The sequence below is a fragment of the Marmota marmota genome, unplaced genomic scaffold (genome assembly GCF_001458135.2).
Source record: "Marmota marmota marmota unplaced genomic scaffold, marMar, whole genome shotgun sequence".
Lineage (NCBI taxonomy): Eukaryota > Metazoa > Chordata > Mammalia > Rodentia > Sciuridae > Marmota > Marmota marmota.
The window spans coordinates 17,637,430-17,657,995 of record NW_025999990.1 but is presented as its reverse complement, the minus strand read 5'-3'; the positions used below and the strand labels follow the sequence as shown (position 1 = coordinate 17,657,995).

Sequence of the window (20,566 nt, the reverse complement as noted above, 5' to 3'; positions counted from 1 at the left end):
ACAGACAAAGGCGCCGCTCGCGCCCGGGCCGCCGCGCTCTCCGGCTCTGCCTGGGTAAGTGGCTCCCCCCTTCGCAGGCTTTCTTCTCCCGTCGCCCGCGCCTCTCGGAGTTCGGCGGGCTCCGGAGAAGCTGGGAGAAGGAAGAAATGAGAAGTCCTCGCTCGCTCTGCACCCCCGCCTCACCTTCACAATAAACCCTTAGGCCAAGCAAACACCCTGCGAGCGAGTTTGCGGGCAGTGGGTTGTCTCCCGCGGGACCCACCCTGGCCGCCCTCGGTGACCTCTTCCTTCTCGGACCGCGCGCGCTGGTGCTGTTCCTAGAACGCTGGTTTGGATGTGAAGGTTGCCGCTGGGCTCCTCCGTGAGGGTGCATCGGGGAGGAGGTAATAGGGACCAGGTGCCGCGGGGGGACCCCACCCCCAGGAACAGACTCGCGCGATCGGAGTCTCCGAGGGGCGGTTCGCACTGCGAGTTCAGATTCGGATCTCGGTTGAGGGGTCTGCCTCAGTTCCCTATTATCCTTCCTTCCCTCCCTGTTCAAGGGTTAATACAGCGCCCTCCCCTCGCCCCACCCGATAGAGGCGCCCACTCTGCGGGTCCTCGGGAGGGAGGGAACCCCGCTGCTTTCCACGGCTCGGCAATCCCCAGCCCGAAACTGCTAGGGAGGGCGGGCGGTGCGGGTAGTGGCTGGTTTGACATCACAGCTCGGTCCGGGCCGGCCCCCGCTGCCTCCTCCCGGATTGCTTTCCATCAGAGAAACAACCGGGATCCCGGGTGGCTTTTGCTTTTGTTCTGCTCGCTACTCTGGAATCGGTGGAGAAGCCCGGTGGGCGGATGCCCTGGAGGAGGCTTTGGTGGGAGTTCCAGGTGCGGCCGCGAAGTGACAATTGAAAGAGGCAGCAGTTTCCTGCCCCTGGATTGGGGAACGGATTCCGATCGCTAATCAATACCCGGGAACCTTCAGTGGCGGTCTGTAATGTCCGGAATGAGCGCGGTACCTACCCCCCACCCCCCAACCCCCTGCTACCGCGCACTGTCACGCGCTTCCCCAGCACTCTAGAAAGCGCTGCTTCCAGACGCGCATTTCCATTCATGGATCTGTGCCTGGGATTTGATTAATGTCACCTCTGCCTGGTTTCTCTAAAGAGTGAGTGCTACTATTTGATTTCATAGCCTTTTACTTGAGGCCTACTATGTGCAAGGCAGCTGTACTAAGATCAGCTTAATTTAAGAGACATTCATTGATCATCTACTATGTGAATAACTGATGTGCCAGGAGGTTCTCAATTTAAAAGATATTTAATGAGTACCTACTATGATCAAGGTAGCTGTGTTATAGACTTCGTATTGTAATAGATATTTACTGAGCACTAGCAAAGTGCAAAGGACTTTTTTTTTTTTTTCTGAAGGATTGTCCATTGTAGTTTTGAGGGGCATATGGAAACAAGCAGGTGAGAATGTCTTCTGGCCCTTGAGTCTGTATCTCCTCAGTAAATTGCATTTTGACCTTCTGGACTTCTTAAGGTAGGACTGGGAAGAGCCGGGACATTATCCTCAACTTCCACAGTTGAGGATAATGTCCCAGTTTGAGGGTTTGTCAGACAGGAGCTGGGCAGAGTAATGAAAAGTCATACTCTGGGACCTCTCTACGATTCAGTTTCCTTATGAGAAAGAGAGGAGAGAGAGAGAGAGAGAGAGAGAGAGAGAGAGAGAGAGAGAGAGAGAGATATTAAACGCCAGTTTCTTTGAAGAAAGCACTGGTCTAGTTATTACAGGTAATGAAGCAAAGGTTAATGAAGCAAAGCCCTGGTGCTCAAAGGGATGGAGAATCTGTGGTGAGGACAGAAGGAAAGACACTCAACTAAAAAAGGAATGAATGAATCGACAGGGGAGGGGAGAAGGAAGCATGAGGTTGGGGATGGCTGGACCTTCAGCCTCTACCAGCACACTAGCATCAGGGGTGTTGGAGTGATAGTATTTTAAAAATCCCATCATTGCACATGGCTGAGGACGGTAGGGCTGTATTGAATGGTTTGAGGATCCTTCTGCTAAGAGATTTGATTAATCTGTTAGTCTGATTATCCTGGGAACTTGAAACACAATAGAATAACCAGAGTGGCAAGCAAGTTGTGCATGTCATATAGGCCATTAACAAGGACCTATAGTCCCAGAGACATATAGTCTTTGTCCACAAGGATCTAACAAAGGTCTTCAGAAAGATTCATAAAATGACAAGTTGCGCAGCATATATGAAAAGCCAGGAGCAACTTCCTCCTAGAATTACTGTCAGAAAAATAAATTCTGACTTCACGGAATTAAAATTTTTATTTTATCAGACCTTGAGAATGCTCCGTATGCCTCATATGTTTATCTTTTTGCATTGGTTTCCGGCAGTTTCTGATAACTCTTTATCCCAGTCTCTTGCTGTGGTGAACTTTTTCTTCATAAACTATTTCTGGCATCCATTTTAAATTCTTTTTAAAACTACATTTTATTGTTTTTGTTGTGAACTTAAAAGCTCCCCCCCCATCTTTTCTGGAAGTAGGACTATTATGAAAGATATTTGGAAAATATGGTAAGCACCAGATGAATGTACTTGGAGGCCTCTGCTTGCTCGTTAGAAAAGGGGAGAAAAACCGAAGGAGAACAACACCAGGAATTTATAGAGAAAACCTAAACTGGCCTTGCAAGATGAATTAGGATTCTCATGGCAAAGACTGAAAAGGATCCCCTCCCACACTGAGGGAAACAGTGCAGCAAGCGTGTCAGAGAAAACAAAGCCAATCTAGAGCCTCTAGGAATTTGATGGATCTTTATCTAGAATGCTTTCTATTCGCTCAACAAAGAGACGCTGTGTGAGTATTTTATTGTGTGTCAAGGCCTGCGCTGGGGATCAGGCAGGGGCTTCACTCTGCATAGTTTGAGGTTCTTGGAGACCCCACAGCTGCAAGGACCCTTGCTCATCTCCTGTTCCAGCTGCCAGGTCACCCAGCGTCCCCACCATCATTCCCTCATGCATTCCTGGAGTGTTTTCACCTGAGCCAAACTTGACTGTAATCTTCCAGGCCAGGAATGTGACTTCTTTCTACATCTCTCCTTGCAAGTTCCAGCAAAGTCTGAAGAGTAGGTGACACTTATTTCAGTGCCCTCCTCTGCCTGTTTTTTTTTTTTTTTTTTCCACTTTTCCTTCCCTTCTCGGGGCCTGCGATCCTCTCCTTGTTCTCTTCACCATTTTCAGCTGCTCCAAAGCCTCTCACTATAAGAAAACTGGTCTCAGGGGAAAAACAATCTGTCACCTGTCACTTTGTCTTGAATATGAATGCAGGTCACTGTGTTTTCTCTTCCAGGGGTCTTTGCTCTTTAAGCCTCATCATGGCATGAAAGGCTGAGTCTGCAGTGAGAGGGCATCAAACACGGGCTAGTGGGTAATAGAGGTAACTAGGGGGACAAGGAGCCTTTTCTGGTGCTCCTGCTATGTTGCCATTACCTCCTCACAGAGCTGTGCTTGGCTAGGGTCCTTGAATCCCGTGATCCATCAAAGTCTGGAGTCTTCATTGTTTTTTATCATGGGATGGTTTTGGTGGTAGATGTCAGACAGTAGCTCTCTTGGAGTCACTGCAGGGAAGTGGCAGGAGAGGCTTCAGTTCTGCAGGAGCTTGATGCTTATCTAACTGGGCAGGGGATTGGCTTTAAGAAGAAGACAAATGTCCAGGTCTTGGAGTGCACTGTAAGGACCAAGTGAAGGGCTCTGAGTTTATACTTTGTTAGCTCCAAGGCACATGGATCTCTGGGAAAGGTTTCGAGAAACGATTGGACAGCGGTGTCTGCAAGGGCAGGTTACTAGGGGCTATCTTCCACTTAAGACTGGCAAAGCTCAGAGAAGCTTCTTAGAGTATTGACTTAAATTGAGAGCATGGATCAAAATAGAATTGTTAATTACAAGGTGACCTGTACTTCTGTTAATATCCACTCTCAGAAGTAAGAACTTCCATCTCTTCAGCAACTCCAGTGAGCATCAGCACCAGCAGCATCTCTGTAGGATGGAAAGAGGGTAAGGTTAATTCCATGTGAGCAGGAGGCTGAGTTCCATAAGTGAGTAAAAGTAACTTGTTGCATCATGTAAGTGAATTTAGGCAAGGCCCAAGTTATTGCTTCAGAAATTGTTTTTCAGGTCGCTTGAATGGTATTTGAAAGCCTTCAATGAGAGTTCATTTGATTTCAACTTCTCTTTTGGAATACCCAAACCTGAGGTGAGACTTGACCTTGTATTAAAACAGGCCAAGCAGAAAATATTTGTCCTCCCTGTCTTTGGGATGAAGGGGTGTAATTTAAGTACTTAAAAATGATAAAACTTTAAAAAGAAACTTTATCATTTGGACTTTTTATTCACTCATTATTTAGTTAATTAATCTTTTTTCCTTAGTCTAGATCAACCTAACTTCAACGAGAAAGCTTATTTAAATTGTCACTGGACTCTGTGAGGCTGATCGGTCAACATATAAAAGTCTTTATTACCAAACATTGAAAGGCTCTCTGTGTGAAGATTTGCTGTAAAAGGGATTTTTTTTTTAAATTGCCAGTCTTTAAATTGTATTTAAACTGATTTGATTTGTATAAAGATTTTCAAGAGTTGAGACCCATTCAGAGATTTTTGGGTTGTCTGCATATTCACAGGAAATAGAACTAAAAGAGATTTTAGGGGACCCTGACCATCCCTCCTTGCCCATTGTTTACATGGAGAAACTGAGGCTGAGAGCAGTTAGATGGTTTGCCAAGGTTACACAGAGATCAGCATGAAGGCTGGGATTAGAGCCAGGAGTTCGCCCCTTCCCTTGACACACAGTGCTTCTGGGAGATTGTTCTGTCTTCGTAGTAGCCAGAGATTGTTGGTGGAGGGGACCAGGCAGGAAAGGGCCTTAATAATTTCTCTCAATTCCAGAGTACCTAGTCCTGGGAGAACTCCTCAAAGATTCAAACTAATTTACCTCTACACCAAAGATCTGAGTACACGTAGCTAGTACTGAAATGAAAGAGTTGGATTGATGGAATGAGATTATTTAAAAAGCTTCCTTCAATGTTCTTTTATATCATCTTTTCAGCAAATAAATTATAATGGGAACTTTTATTTTTCTGTTTAGAAAAGTAATACATATTCATTGTGGAAAGTAGCAAAAAGAATATACAAATCTTACCTGTGATATTTTTGGGCCCACTCACATTTCACTTTATTTTTAGTATTTTTTTGTCTCAACTCATTTTTAAGCACGAATGAACATGGAGACCATACTGTCCATTTAATTTAAATTTTATCTTTGTTCAGTTAATATTAGAATAAACAATATTTGTCATAAACTCTTTTGTAAACATGATTTTTAATGGTCGCATAAGTCAATATTTGAGAGGTCCTGAATTTTTCAGAACACTTTGCTATTAGTGGACATTATTTGCTCCCGGTTTCTCCCTGCTGTATCATTGTGTAACTTGGTGTCCCTGCTTTTTTTAACTATTTGGAATGTTTTCTTGGTGTACATTCCCAGACCATGAGATTAGCTAGGGGTGTGAGTGCATTGAATGATTTACAAAAATGGTATACCGGTCTACCCTACATTGATAGCATGCTGTGGGTGATGGAATTTCAGCACATCATTGAGAGCATACAGCACTTTGTATTTTTGTAATTGCTTGTTTGACAAAGTTAAAAAAATATATCTCTATTGCTCTCATTTGTATTTCAGTTATCAATATAAGATTGTTTCCTGTTTGTATTTTTGGGGGTGAATTATCTATTTTTCTATTTGGGTTTAGTGGTTTTAAAAAGTTCATCTGAAAGCCATTTCTCAAAAGGGAAAACTGATTTCCAAGGTATAATTTTAAGAAATTTTATGAAAAATTCCATTTAAACCTGATGTTCCATGATTCTAACACCTTGAGTGCCATGTTTCAGGCTAATTTGTTCATAGTTGTAGAGCTGCCCATTAGTTCCTGAAGCAAGCTTAAATGGAGGAGGGTGCTCTGGCCCCTTGTGGAATCTAATGTCCATTGAGCATTTGCTGAGTGCGTCACAGTTGTTAATTCTTCATTCCTACAACAGCCAGTGACATGGGTTTGTCAGTCACCTCCATTCACATATAAGGAAAGTGATATATGGAAATGTAAAGTAACTTACGCATACACTTTGAATCATTGCCAAATACCTCTGGATCATTGCCAAAGTGGCCTGTCTTCCTTGTGTAATTGGTCTTTGAGGGACTTGGAATATCGGCAACTTCCTCTGAACTCTGCTGCCTATTTCTGGGAGAATTTTGTGGTATGGGTTATTTTGCCATCTTATAAAGTTTCCTCACTTTATCTTCTGTATCTCTTATCTGCTCCTATGTTTTCTGTCCTTAAACAAAACAAAACAAAACAAGACTCTTCAGGCTACATTCTGAATAATTTCTTCTGATCTGTTTTCCAAGTCATAATGTGTCTCTTCAACTTTATCTACTCTGTGCTTAAATCCATCTGTAAGTTGCATACTCACTTTTAATTATTGAATTTTCATTGCAGAATTCTAATTCTTTTCCATGTCTTTAGTGTTACTTTATATAGTTCCTGGTTTCTTATAACTTTTAAGTCCAGCTTTTATCTTCATGAGTATGCTAAGCATCGATGTTTTACATTCTGTTGGGAAATTTTTTCCATCTGTAATACCTAAGCATCTGTTTTTTCTGTCTGTTGTTTCTTTTAATTTTCTCACTGGTACATATTTATGTTGTCATGTCTCGAGTGCTTGGTTATCTTTAAATGTTTGCTGAATATCATTTTGAAAAAAATGTATGTATAAATACCATATTTTAGCCATTTTATGTTGCATATTTTTACATGTTAATTTCTGAAATTGGGATGTGTTTTACAGTTAATAGAATCTGACATTTATACTTGATAGCATTTTAAAATTTTTCCCTGGTACATAATGGTGCACCATATAATTAGTGATATTTACATTTGATGATGTGATAATTTGTGGCTTTGGATGAAGATGATAAAGACGACAAGAGTTTAGAGAGGATTTTAATTAGTTTCTGCAGAATATCTGGGGGATCAGCAATAGTGGGTCAATTTGGAGACTTGAGATTTTCTAGGCTGCCCAGATGACATGAAGCCAGACGAGTTTATTTTAAACTCTCTCTTACTCATATCTTGCTCTTTGGGTCCTATCCTAAGTGTACAGTGGCCTACCCTAGGGAGGTCTTGACCTCCTGGCCCATGAAGCTGTCAGTGAGCTTCGCAGCTTGGGCTTCCTCTTCTGGATTGGCAGGTTCCCCCAACAGGCTAAAAGTGCCTACTCAGGCCCACATGTGTAGGTCTTATTTTTCTCCCGTATCTTAAATCTGAAAATTTCCCCTATCTTCTTAGCTCTTTCATGCTTTCAGGAAGTTTTTTATTTTTGTTTTTTAAAATTTCCTCCAGGTTTTATTCCTGTGTTCACTGGGGAGGTTGGTTCAAGTTACCTAGTTCAGTGTTGCCAGGGAGGAGGTGGGACCAAGGTCAATCAATCTTGGAGAATGACCAGAGAGAAGCACGAGTCACTAGCTGCTCTTGTCCGGCCTGTGACTAGAGACCTTTCTCCATCTGCTCCCAACACATCTTCCAGGTGGCAGCTGGAAAGCAGGAGTTGGGATGAGTAAATTTCCACAACTGGACACAACTCAATGTAGATGTTCCTCTATCTAATTCCTTGGGCTTTTCCCAATAAGGCAGGAGACCTGGCAGAGGGAGTAGTCACAGGAGTGGATCTGGAGTCCCATCTGTCTCCATCTGGATTCTTCCTTTTTGTCCATTCTGTCCTACAAAAAGATGGGAAGTTAGAGCCAAGGGAAGCTGTGAGGGAGGAGGATGCTCTCTAGGCTAGCAGCTGTTAAGAAGTGAAATAAGTAGACTGTATTTGCCGGCAGGGCTTCTTCCAATCGGCCTGGTCCCCTAACACTTCCATATGGAAGACAGAATTTCTCATCCTTGGCCAGGGCTTCTCCTTGTGGAGGCTGAATGATCCTGTCCAGGCTTAGGACTCAGGGTGGCCTTCCCAGGTGACTGTTCTTGGTTCTGGTGTTTCAAAAGAAGCTTTCTGAAACTGCATACTCAACCATGTGTTATCGAGATCAGCAGTCAAACGTATCTTCCCCCAACCCTGTTCCAATCCCATTGTTCCTCTCCAACCTTCATGAAGCTGGAGAAATTTGCCATGAGGAAAATGTAATCGCTGAGTTTTAAAAGGTTGGGAACAAGGTTATTGAGTGGTGGCAAGTCCAAGGTTATTGAGTGGTGGAAAGTTTGCTTCCCTCTTACTAGAGCCTGCATGGACACTTTCTGGGGTAGGGAGGAGATTCACATTTTTATTTTTGAGTCCCTTTCCCCCTAGAAACTTTAGGACTAAGATATTCTCTCTCTCTCTCTTTTTGTACCCTACTCAATGAAACACTGATCCTCTCTCACCTTTCAAGGGTATAGATAAAGAGGCAGAGGGTGTGGGCAGCAGGAGTCTGCCCTTATAGAAAGGACCTGTTTGGGGTGGCAGGTGTCCCTACCAGCCTTTTGGAGACCACCCATAGCAAGGAGCCTTTTTTGTATTCCATAATGATTTATCCAGTTGATTTTTATTTTTATTTTACGATATTTAACACATAGGAAGAATATATATAATTTTAGTCGATCAATTTTTTTTTTTTGGTGGTGCTGGGATTGATAACTTTAGTCTACCCTATTGCTAAAAATAGAAATCTTCCAATTAGGTTTTAATAACTGTCCCTAAAAGAAACAGATCCATCATTCCACTCCCATGTAGTTCTAGATTGCAATTGATCCTTTTGAAGAAATGATAATGGCTTAATTAATTTTGAAGAGGCAGATTTCCTATTCTCCAAGAAAAATGTACCCTTCCTTGCTAATTTTTAGGGGCATAATCAATAGAAAGTTCTAGAATTTATGAACCATGATGTGTGAAAACTTTTCAGCCTGAAATGAAGTAAGTTGATTCCCCCAGCAAGTACAAGCCCAGATTTATATATCCCTGACCCAGGCTCTTAAGCTGATTTTTCTGAGGAGATATAGTTATTTGAGATTCATCAAGATGATTATCTATATTTCTTTTGTCAAATTTTCCATTTATTTGGATTCAAATTTTTTTCCTAGCCATTTTGAAACCATCTAGTCTGCTAATAAGAGAAAATATGTTGCAGTTTCATAAGCATATGGGGAAACCATGGGGAGTTCAGACAGAGTTAGGTGAGCAAACTCCTGTACATGTCAGAGACCAAGATATTGGCTTCAGTGTATGGTGAGTTTTTACAAAATGTCCAGAATTTTTTAGAGAACTCAGAACAGTAAAGTATGATGACTCTTTTTTTTTTTCTAAATTTTTACTCTTTTTTTTAAAATTTTTTATTGTTGGTTGTTCAAAACATTACAAATTTCTTGACATATCATATTCCACACTTTGATTCAAGTGGGTTATGAACTCCCACCTTCACCCCATACACAGATTGCAGAATCACATCAGTTACACATCCATTGATTTACATATTGCCATACTAGTGTCTGTTGTGCTCCGCTGCCTTTCCCATCCTCCAATGATGACTCTTTAAACAGAAAAAAGTGGGGAAGGGACAGAAAAGTTCAGAAATATGAAATGATATTTTTTTGTAAGAGAAGAATAAGGAAGATGATTGCAGTAACATAACAATGCAGTAGCTACAGTAGCCTGCTCTGAGTTTCCCAGGTTGGAGGAGAGAAAACGAAAAATTTCTTATTATGTAGTTCCACGACCTGCATGTCAGACTCAGAGAGGGCTTTAACGACCACCCATTTACTATGTAATACAGCCCTTGAAAGGTGTGCCATCTGAGCAACAGAGAGAACATTAGGGTATACAGAATCAGGGGTGAGCCTTTTACACTGTGAGCGAGCGTACATCTGGTAAGTAGTTCTGGGCTCATCGTGTCCTGAATGTCTATTCATTTTTGTAGGCATCCTCACTTTCTCGTATTGAATGAATATTAAAGATGAAAGGAAGAAAAAAAGACTCAGGTGCTTATTGGTTTTGTTGGGTCTCTGGATGGAGGAAGATCCATCAGTTCAGAGTGGAAATTCTCTTTGTTTAAGAGTTAAAGGTTCAAAATACTGTTTCACACTTTATTTATTTATTTGAGATTCATCATTATTTTTTAGTTGTAGGTGGACACAATATCTTTATTTATTTATTTTTATGTGGTGCTGAGGATCAAAACCAGTGCCTCACATGTGTGAGGCAGGCACTCTACCACTGAGCTACTGTCCTGTTTCAAACTTTTTTGTGCATACTTCGTTCTTCAAAAGTTCTCCAGTGAGTCTGTTATTCCCTAAATCTCTCTCTAATGAGTAGTTTCTGAATGTGAACCTGGAATGCATTTGTGCAGCAAGAGGTAGTACAGCTTTCCCCCTTTGGTTTCCCCCTCCAGTTTATCCAGAAGCAGATCCCCAGAACCAAACATCCATCAGTCCTTTACCTGTTTGCTTTTCTCTCTTATTTAACCAACAAACAATATAATGCTTTACTTCATATTCCTGAGTCCCGGATTTGGCTTTCATAATATAGTTAAATAACCTTCTAGTCTTCCATTCTACCTCTTTGTGGGTGAGAAATAATAATAGCATTCTTATTAAATTATCATCACCAAAGGCAATGTCAGATTTCAGTAATCTAAAACTATATTGCCTTAAACTTAGATTATTTGAAATAAGACCTTTCCTCTTCAGTATTGAGTACCTAAAAGAGAAGGTACCTACCTGTAGATCCAGGAGACAGACCCAGTGACATGTACATCTACATAAGCTTTTTTTCTAGGACACAGTTTACATTGTTAGTAGAGACAGAGTAACATTGAGTTGGGGAAAAGAATTCTTTGTACTTTTTATTTTGTACTTTTCTATACCATTAAAATTTTAAAATAAAGCATTTAAGTGACAGAAGAATATTAGATTATGCAGAGTAGGGAAAGAGTTTTTACACTGATTTTACAAATCATTAGACTGAAATCTCTAGACGCATGTGGTCAGTATATGTCATATATATCCCCCATGGTTTTGTGTAACTTTATACATCCTTTTATAAAGACCTCTCATGACGGTGTCTTCTTTGAACCTCTTGGTAGCACTGTCCAGTAAGTCGGACCAACATTATATGATTCCCATTTTACAGAGGGAAAACTTAACTTTGGGGAAGGTGGGTGGTTTGTCTTAGATGACATAGTCACTACCTGCTAAGTCTAGAACCAGAAGCCAAGTTTGATTCCATGTTCAGTATTCTTTCATCCCTGATAGAACAATTTTACTATTTATTCTGGACATTTCTTTTTTAAACACTCTGAACTACCTCCTTTCTGGTTTCTTGCTGCATCATCTATTTTATTCTCTGTTGGATCACAGTTAGATGCATAATTGTTCTCATTAATTTTGTCCACACAGGCTCTCTCTCTCCCTTTTGTATTCTGACTGTGTCTAGTATGTTATGTGTATATATTGGACGCTTAATCTTTGCTTTATGGAATTTTATACTCAAGGTACTTTCTTCCGAAATAGTTATCCATTTCTAGGAAAATAAAATTAATACACTTAGCCATTGCTACAAGACTAATGTTATTGTCCACAAGGGAATGAGAACCACATGATGTTTGAATTGGAAGAAAACCATCTTTGAGAGTATTTATTCTCTTGTTTCATAAATAAGAAACTGGAGATCATATAACTTGCCCAAGATCCCACAGGGAAGTAGAGGTGATGCAGTACACAGAGCCCAGTTCTCCTGACTTCCAGCCCAGCCTCCCTCCTGCTGCATCAGTCATTACAGAGGACAATTGTCCTGGTCATTGGGTCTTAGATAAATGGTCAGTACTGGCAAAAAAACAGGTCACACTGAATGAAAATTCCAACTGTGAAGAGAGGTCATCTGAAAAAGAAGAAGCTGTTGAGCTTCTTTTTCCAAGTTTTGAGGAATGATTTTGCAGGCATACCTCTTTATAAGCAGACTTGCTGTGTCAACATCAGTATTTGCACAAAAAGATTCACTATAGGAATTATTTAGGGGATGCGTGTCCCCACCATGTGCATTTTTGTTAGAGTGACATCACATCACTTATTGGGTAAATCCAGGCACCTGGCATCAAAGTTGTGAACTGAGGAATAAATAGTATTTTCTGTCTTACCTCTGGACTTTTAAAATATGAGCCATTATGTGACATTATGTTAAGTGAAATAAGCCAGGCACAGAAAGACAAAAATTGCATATTCTCAGTCATATGTGGAAACTAAAATAGTTGATCTCATGGTAGAGAGTAGAACCCTGGTTACCAGAGACTGGAGAGAGCAGCAGAGAGGGAGGAGGTTGGTTAATGGGTACAAAGTTACATTTTGATAGGAGGAATAAATTCTAGTGTTCTTACAGCACAGTAGAGTGCCTGTAGTTAACAGTGATTTATTGCATATTTCAAAATAGCTATAAGAGAGGATTTTGAACGTTCCCAACACAAATAAATGATGTTTGTTGTTGTGATATACTAATTACCCCAAGTTAATCCCTCTGCATTGTATACATGCATCAATTTATCACATCTGTTGCTCTCCCCCCATCAAAGACATCACCTGGGGGCTGGGGTTGTAGCTCAGAGGTAGAGCACTTGCCTAACATGTGTGAGGCCCTGGGTTTGATCCTTAGCACCACATAAAGATAAATAAATAAAATAAAGGTATTGTGTCCATCTACAACTACAAAATTCTTTTTTAAAAAATATATCACGGGGCTGGGGATGTGGCTCAAGCGGTAGCGTGCTCGCCTGGCATGTGTGTGGCCCGGGTTCGATCCTCAGCACCACATACAAACAAAAGATATTGTGTCCGCCGAAAATCTAAAAAATAAATATTAAAATTCTCTCTCTCTCTCTAAAAAAAAATACATCACCTGGAGAATATATGTGTATGTGTATGTCCATGCATATGTGCGTGTGTGTGTGTGTGTGTGTGTGTTAAGCACACATGTTCAGGCTGTAGCCCTAGACAGCCTCATCTCTGCCGACTGGGGTGGGGTCCAGATATCAGTATTATTTAAAAGCCCAGATTGGCTTTATATGGGAATCATCTAGGGAGTTTCAGAGATACTGATGTCTGGGTCTCACTCCAGCAATTTCTATGTCGTTGGGTCTGGAGTCTGGTCTAAGCATCAGAATTTCTTCAAAGCTCTTCAGGTGATTCTAAAACACAGCCCATATTGCAACTCTCCAGGTGAGTAAGACAGACCAGGTTTACCTTGAGCATAGTAGGTGCTCAAAAACCGAGTACATGTGAAATGAAAGATAGTCGGGCATCTAAGAATGTTAGTGTTGAAAGTGGTACATATCTGGTTCTTCGGTTATTTCCGCAGGCCTAGTGGTATTATGCTGTGGGCAGCAAAACCTAATCAATTCAGCTCATGGCAGTAGCCTTCATTGTGGCCAACCAGGGAACTTTGAGCTGAAACTGACAGTCACAATCTTCCTAATTGCCATTCCATTGTCTCTCCATGGTAGGCGTGGCACATCTGCCTATCACATTCCTGATGTATCTAACATTGTTCTCCAGAGAATAATAACCAGAAACTGGCATCTGTGAAATGAAGGTGCTCCAATCCTGGCTTTAGCCTCAGGTGAACTCTGTCCAGTTCAGCAAGTATCTACCCATCCCTCCCTTCTGCCCAGGGCTCCCTGGAGCACAAGAGCTCCCTGGAGCACAGAGTGCCTGTGTTGCTTGGTTTCCTTTGTTCCCTAGATGATTCTTGTTTAGTTCAAAAGAAGGGGAAGGGAAGTATTTCCAAATCTGGCCCCTGGGTGAATACAAGTGCTTTGAAATACGAAAAGACTCAGCTGTCCTGGGAAAGGGCAGCGGCCAGGCAGAGGGTTCATTGTGGCTCCTGAGTGCAATCTGAGCTGCTTCTTGTGGTCTCTGAAGGGCTTAGGGTGGTGGTTCTCTAACCAGTGCCATCAGTATCACCTGGAGGGCTGTTAAACTAGAGTGCTGGAGGGCCCCAGAGTTTCTGCTTCAGTAGGTATGGGGTGGACCCCAAGAATGCACATCTCTAACACCTTCCCCACAGATGCCAATGCTACTCACCCAGGGACAACCACTGCTCCCAGAGGAAGGGGAGGAAGGACGTGGTGACGGCACTGTGTTGTTTATGAAATGGTCAGAAGATCACTGTATAAGGAATTGACATGACCTCTCAGCCAACAAGAATGATAAATTAATTGATTTTAAAAAACTCACGAAACAGCTACTACCTGCTAAGTATTGTGTAAGCTTTACTGCTATAAGAAAGAGAAAGATGCAGTTACTATGTGAATCAGCTTGTCTAGGGGATGCTGGGCCAGTCAAGGGACCACCACAGCACTGTTCCCTTTGTGCTCTGTAGAGGGGGCTCCTGGGGCTTCCAGGGACACACATGTGCAGGTGGGCACATGCCCACTATAGCTGCAAGCCAGCTGTGCACGAGGGAAATCAAGAAGAGGGCAAAGAGGTCTAATGGTTGGTTGGGGCCAAGTGCAACAGGAGCCAGGAGGCTTTCGGGATCAGGTGAGGCCTGGGTGGAGTCTTGGAGGATGACCAGGAGTTTGCCAGGGGAAGAGGGAGGGGCCGTAGTGCAGGAGCAGCGAAGGTGCGAGAGAACACAGCCTGCGTGTGGCACTGTGCGTGGCTTGGGATGCTGAAGGCGGTCATGGAGAGGGAGTTTAGTCAGCACCGGCAGGCAGAGGCTGATCACAGGGCCCTGGCTTCACATGGAAGAACCTGGGCCCATCTGAAGACAAGTGCAGTTTTTAGGGGTGAAAGCAGGTGAGGAAGATGATCTGATTTGCCTGCTCACTGCCTGCAAGTTGGAAAACAGACTGGAGGGGACACGCGCCTCCAAGAGACTGTCACAGGAGTTCCTGTGGGAGGTGATGAAGCCACAGGGGACATGGCCTTTACATCATCTTGTCCTTGCATCACCCTCTGCCTCTGTTGAGCATTGCAGACTTTCCAATGACTATGTGCTTTCAGAGTGCCACCAGGCAGTCATTCTGGGTCCCCCATACAGATATTGGTTTTTCAAGGAAAATGAAGTTACAATGAATGTCAGGGGAACATTGGAGCAGGTGAGCCACAGGAATGCAACCAAATGAGGGGTGTGTGTGGGTGGGAGTGGGCCAGTACCACCTCCTTGGCTTAGGGGAGGTCGGGGAGGGACGCCTGCGGTGTCTCTGTGGGGAGCTCCGAGTGTTCCTCCTTTGGCACTAGCTGGATGCCACACTTCTCTCCCCTGCTCCTACCTTGAGGCACATTACAGTTGTGGCCCAGCCACCTGCTGGCAGCCACCTCTCCCCACCTCCCAGCTCCATCCGCCTTCAGTTTTGGGGTGCACCCAGGGCAGGCTCCTAAGTTCATAGTGACCTCGGGGTGACTCAAGGTGGGCACTGTGGAGGGAAGGGGCCACCCTGAACAAATGAGGCCCACTCTATGCCCACCACAGCTGCAAGCCAGCTGGTGTGAGGGAAGTCAAGAAGAGGGCAAAGAGGGCTAATGGTTGGGTGGGGCCAAGTGCAACAGGAGCCAGGAGTGGTGAGTCCTCCTCTCTCCCTGGCCCCTCTAAAAAAAAAAAATCCACAGCGATGGATTTCACTTGTGCTTCTCCCTTCAGTCTGGTAATGAAAATTTGATTTGTGGTTTCCTCTCACAGGGCTCTTCATCACACAGTAATTGATATGCCTCCAACAAGTGGCTCTCGAGGAAATCAATTCTGACAGGTCTCATCAGCACCTGGATGGTCTAACAAGGAGCTTTGCAGACCCTGTCTCCCCTGTGGTGCCCCTTCCTCCTTCAGGAGGTGGGGTCACCCCAGTGGCTGAGTTAGGGACTCCCTCAGAACCCCTGAGGGGGCTGCTAGAGGAAGAGGTGGCAAGGATCCCATGGAATAGATGGATGAGCAGGCAGACTCTGTGCTCTGAGCAATGGCATCAAGATTTAGATGTCACCCTTGAAAAGGTGGCTGTGCTGCCTCAAACCAACAAACTGGATGTGGGTGAAGGGCAGGATGGGAACTGGCAGCCCCCCTCAGACTGGAAGGAGGTGAGAGCGAAAGCCCCGGATGAGCTGCTGTCCTGTTTGTCCTGGTCTGGGAAGGCAGACGGGACCTTGAGTGCCTCACACAGGGAGGGGGCCCAGACATTCTGCTAATAACACGCCCCACTGGGGTTCTCTTGCAAGCCTGTTGCTAAAACTGCTTGGCCAAATGTCAGAGGAGGCTTTCATCCACCTTTGGTTGGCCAAGGTAGAGCTACCTTTTCCTGATTCCATCTGCTGTTTGGCTCTGGATGAAACTCAGCCTCCAACGCGTGTCACTTGGAAGTCTGTCCTTGGATCACTTGAGGCGGTACCGCCTTCTCCCTCTTTCGTGGTGTTTACTGCCAGCCCTGCTCCATGAACCAGAATATCCACTGCCTTCTCAAATAATGTCAGTTGTGTGGTGCTTGTCTCTTCAGATACTTAGTAAACCTTAAGGCAGGGACTTAGACCTTTCACAGAACTTCTTTTATACCACTCCCTTGCTTCCCTCAGGTGCTGTCATGTGGCTGGGTGCTAGATTGGCATATCTGAGTCCCCCTCCGTTCTGAGTTAACTCACGGTCTGAACTCATCTTCCTTTCTAGTGTCTATCAAGTACGGCTCATGGCCTCTCCCCTGTGACTCACCCAGTAGGTCTGCTTGATGCATTTAGTCATCCTTTATTCTAAAAGTCATACTCTGCATGTTCATTTTGGGTTCTCCCAACATCCCCAAATGCACTAGTGCTTTTACTTAAGAAGTGAGGAGACAAAATGAATTAGTTATTCAGTGATGTGTAACAAACACCCCCACTATTCAGAAGCTTGAAGCAGCAAATGTTTACTAAGTCAGGGATTTGGAAGCAGTTTAGCTGGGTGGTTCTTGCTCAGGGTCTTTCATGAGGTCACTGTCAAGATGTTGACTAAAGGCGTTTGACATCTGAAGGCTTGTCTTGGACCATGGGATTGGCTTCCAAGGTCACTCAAACTGACTTTTGGCCAGAGGCGTCAGTACCTCTCCATCTGGGCCTCTCCATAGGGCTTTACGAAATGACAGCTGATATAAGGAAGAACTAGTGGGAAGTTGCAGTGTCTTTTATAACCTAGACTCTGACCTTTGGTATCTGTCATTACCATTTTCTTTCTATTCATTACAAGTGAGTCACTAAATCTAGCCCACACTCAAAGGGAAGGGGAATTATGCCCAGCCTTTCGAAGGGAGTGTCAAAAACATTTTAAACCACCCCATAAAGTGTGGCTCCTGGTTATGACCATATGGGCAAGCAGAACAGTTGAGTCATCCCCTGCTAAAGGTTCCCCTCATGTGTGGAGGGCTTGCTGCCCACTTTGGAGGGTTCATGTGCCTGTGAGTTGAGAGTGGAAGAGGGTTGGATCTGCAGTTACATAACTTAGAGTTAGTCTGACAATAGTTATTGACTTAGCAATATTACATGTTCTAGGACCAAGGAAATTTCCATGTGGTTCTTTGCCTTCACAGAGCTCATAGCTAATGATGCCTTTAACAAGCACCATATAATTACCACTGTTCTTTCGAAGGCTTTATCTATTGACTAGACTTCTAGTCTTTCTAGAAATACCTAGAATGGGCAGCCTAAAGAAGTGGGTTTATCTCTTGGAGGATTTAGAGACCCTTCCTTCTTTGGGGCCTCAGGTTTCTCATCTGAAAAATGAAGTGTTCAGTGGGTGTACCCTGAGTGCTTGTTGGAATCACCAGGGGAACTTAGAAAGAAAATGTCCTCAGAAATTCTAATTCACTCAGTATCAGGGAGGTCTATGCATAGGAGTTCCTCTGATGAGACCCACCAGGCTAGCAGATTATGAAGATCCTATAGGCTGTGACACTGGGTGGCTTTGGTGACTCTCTGGTCATCTGGTGTAGAAAAAGATGCACAGATGCCCTTGTCGAAGAGCCCAAATCCTGAAACTACCACCCTACTCCTAACACCGGTCATCCTCAGTGGCCTAAGAAGGTGCTGGGCTATCTTGGGAGTTACTCAGCTCCCTGTTGCCACAGTAGCTCAGCCTGTGCCCATATCCAGGGATCTTAGGGATGTTGTAAAAGGAATTCCTGCATTGGCCAGTGGTTCTCAAAGTGTGGTCTGTAATCCAGCAGCAGCACCTGGAAGATTTTTTTTTTTTTTTTTTTTAGCAATGCTCATTTTCCCTTCCTGCCACACTAAATCAGAATTTCTGGATCTGGGGTGATCCCTGCAGTTGCTCCTGATGGAAATAAATTTAGAGAAGCACTGAACTAGAGGACTTGTCAAATACCGCTGACCCCCAACTTTCTTCTCTGCAGCAGTGAGTTGGGGGCATGTTTGTCTTGCAAACCTCACAGGGAGTATTGGGGATGGAGCGACTTCGTGATCATCACAGTGGCTGTTAACTTCTGCCAGTGAACACCTGAAGTCATCCTGCTTCTTAAGGACTGATGCCAGGCTTTCAGCTGGGAGAGATTCCTGGATAAAAACCACACAGAGCTTGTCACTCGTAAGCATCTGTGTCCCGCTTGCTACTTTACAGCATGTCTTAGCTCTTGCTTGCTGTAATCCAGGGAGTCTGCCTCAGCTCTTTGTGGCTTTTCTTTATCTTCAAGAATTGCAGCCAGGTATAGTGCTGCTCACCTAAAGTCCCAGCAACTCTGGAGACTGAGACAGGAAAATCACAAATTCAAGTCCTGCCTCAAAATAAAAAAGTAAATAGGGATGGTCTTGTAGCTCAGCGGTAAAACATCCCTAAAATCAATCCCCAGTATGTGGGAGTGGGTGGGGGGACAGTGTGGAGATTGTACACACTTACAGTAGTGTTCTGGGGATGTGGCAGAGTGGTCAAATCAGAGTGTGCAAATCCTGATTCCCCACCCACTTTTTTGTGTCTCTGGCAGTGACAGGATATGAAGCTGGATGAATGGAACATGTCCACAGCATATCTCATATTCTTTAAAAAAATGAAATATCTACTTTTTAAAAATAACTTGAGCAATTCAGTTTGTTTAATTTGAAGAGAGTAAAAATATGACTGAACTCTATCTACTTGGTCCATTAATTTTGTGTTGTCACCTACTCACAGAGTCCCGATTCTTATCAGTGATCCAGTGCCCTTGTGGCATGTGAGGCAAACCCAGCTGGCAACAGTCTTGAGGGGGACTATTCTCCAAGGCCCCTCTATTTCCATACCAGAAGGTCTCAACTGCACTTGTCTGTGGGAACAGTCCCATGTGGTATTTATTTTTGGTAATCACCGAAGGAGTTATTTTAATTCAGAAGCTTATAAGGGTAACAAAAGGATTAGATGACAATGACTGAAGTGAAACCAAGAGATTGACCTGCACACGAAATGCTAAGTAGTCAACAAAGATGCAAATGCTAACCATGAACTACAAACACAAGGAGCAGTGAGTCCAGACTCCCCACCCCAAGAAGCTCATGGCACCCATGGCTTCGCACAACTCATGAGAATGTCCTTGTCTTGCTCCTGTAGAAATCTTTCCTGCTTGTCATTTTGGTTCTGTGATAGAATGGCCATTCCTATGGGAAAGAAGGAGAAGGAATTTTATTGTAATCTCAATTTATGCTGCATTTCTTTTTTGGGTGGGGGGATACTGGGGATTGAACTCAGGGACACTCAACCACTAAGCCACATCCCCAGCCCTATTTTGTATTTTATTTAGAGACAGGGTCTCACTGAATTGCTTAGTGCCTCACTATTGCTGAGGCTGATTTGAACCTGTGATCTTTCTGTCTCAGCCTCCCAAGTTGCTAGGATTACAGGCTTGTGCCACAATATCTGGTGCAAATTATGCTGCATTTCTATCAGGTGTATGTTTCTCAAGCTATGTGATCATCTTGGTTATTAAAACAAAAACAAAAACAAAAAACCCAGATGCATGGGTTCCAGAGGTTCTGATTTGATGGTCAAGGGTGTGGTTCACAGTTCAACAGGACTGGTATTTTTATTTTATTTTATTTATTTTTTTTATTGGTTGTTCAAAACATTACAAAGCTCTTGACATATCATATTTCATACATTTGATTCAGGTGGGTTTTGAACTCCCAATTTTACCCCAAATACAGATTGCAGAATCATGTCGGTTACATATCTACATTTTTACATAATGCCCTATTAGTAACTGTTGTATTCTGCTACCTTTCCTATCCTCTACTATCTCCCCTCCCCTCCCCTCCCATCTTCTCTCTCTACCCCATCTACTGTAATTCATTTCTCTCCTTGTTTATTTTCCCATTCCCCTCACAACCTCTTATATGTAATTTTGTATAACAATGAGGATCTCCCTCCATTACCATGCAATTTCCCTTTTCTCTCCCTTTCCCTCCCACCTCATGTATCTGTTGAATGTTAATCTTTTCTTCCTGCTCTTCCTCCCTGCTTTGTTCTTAGTTGCTCTCATTATATCAAAGAAGACATTTG

At 43.4% G+C, this 20,566-nt stretch overlaps 1 protein-coding gene across 2 annotated transcripts in view; it reads left to right on the top strand.

Annotated features, from left to right (window-relative positions):
* Nucleotides 1-20,566, top strand: part of Mapk4 (mitogen-activated protein kinase 4) — a 146,229-nt gene continuing 125,663 nt past the window's right edge. The window contains exon 1 of one of the 2 annotated variants that reach the window (XM_048806212.1): nt 1-54. The gene's annotated coding sequence lies outside the window, so the exon portion shown is untranslated. Of the gene's footprint in view, nt 55-946; nt 970-20,566 lie in introns of those variants that run through there. The other variant, XM_015482376.2, reaches the window with a different exon arrangement.